The 937-nt window shown below is 33.4% G+C and overlaps 1 long non-coding RNA gene across 1 annotated transcript; it reads right to left on the reverse strand.

Moving 5' to 3' along the window:
* Window positions 1-631: 631 nt before the first annotated feature.
* LOC124891021 lies at window positions 632-937 on the reverse strand. The gene is made up of 2 exons (XR_007049490.1): window positions 895-937; window positions 632-684 (listed from the first exon to the last, which is right to left on the reverse strand). It is a non-coding gene; the product is annotated as an uncharacterized LOC124891021 (long non-coding RNA).

The following is a 937-nucleotide window of genomic DNA, read 5'->3' on the forward strand; positions in this document are numbered from 1 at the left end:
ACATGTATTTTCAGAAAAAGACACACACCTCTAAATTGAACCAATGCCACCTTTCAAAGGGGCATGTTGTGGCTATAAATAACCTACTTTCTTCCACAGGTTAAGATAGAAAAATTTTCAGAATTACAAGCTTCTTCTTCTTCTTAAAAATATGATCATTCAAACTGTGAGTGTGTTCGAAGAATCCGCCTATTTGAGGTACCGCTATAGTCGGATTGAAGGCCATTTTATCCTGGAAGGAAGATTCCATAACCTCGGGTACAGTGAGGGGAATTATTCCTTAAGGAAAATCCGTAAATTCGGACAACTTGGCCTTAACGATTTCTGTTTCATCTATATTTCTGAAATATAAAATACACCTCTTGTAAAGATCATTTTGATCTTGTGTTGAGGGTATTTGTTCAACTTCGTTGTGTTCTTGCTCATACTTGAACTCGAGTTGAAGTTGTAATTCTATTATACAGATTCTACGTACCCGTATTGTGCAAAATAACAATCTTAACCTCGTTTCACTTCACGGGGTAGTTAATAAGTTCCTGGATATGAACTCTTCTTTCTTATTTGCTAAAGTATATTCTGAATAAAAGAAATTTTGGAGAGACGAAGTAAATTTTATATAGAGCATCACATGCATACCTGAAAATTTGAATGAGCTGTTGCCTTCCTCCATAATTTCTCCCAAAACTGAAAATCATGCATGTTCATATTAGATTTTTTTTTTCTTTTTGATAAAGAAAAATAAAAGAGAACAATGTGTCTTATAGTTGCTGTTAACTTTGTAGATTGCCATATCAAAATGCTTTTTTCTTTCTCGTACCAAACCACACCAAATATTCATTGTTTGGTCATGCAAATTAAAAAAGAAAAATGAACTATTACTTATAAGTAGCTTACCTTTTACTGTCAACGTTTTGATTTTATCGTGTGTTCTGCAGAC

This window comes from Capsicum annuum, unplaced genomic scaffold (assembly GCF_002878395.1).
Source record: "Capsicum annuum cultivar UCD-10X-F1 unplaced genomic scaffold, UCD10Xv1.1 ctg29048, whole genome shotgun sequence".
In the NCBI taxonomy this organism is placed as follows: domain Eukaryota; kingdom Viridiplantae; phylum Streptophyta; class Magnoliopsida; order Solanales; family Solanaceae; genus Capsicum; species Capsicum annuum.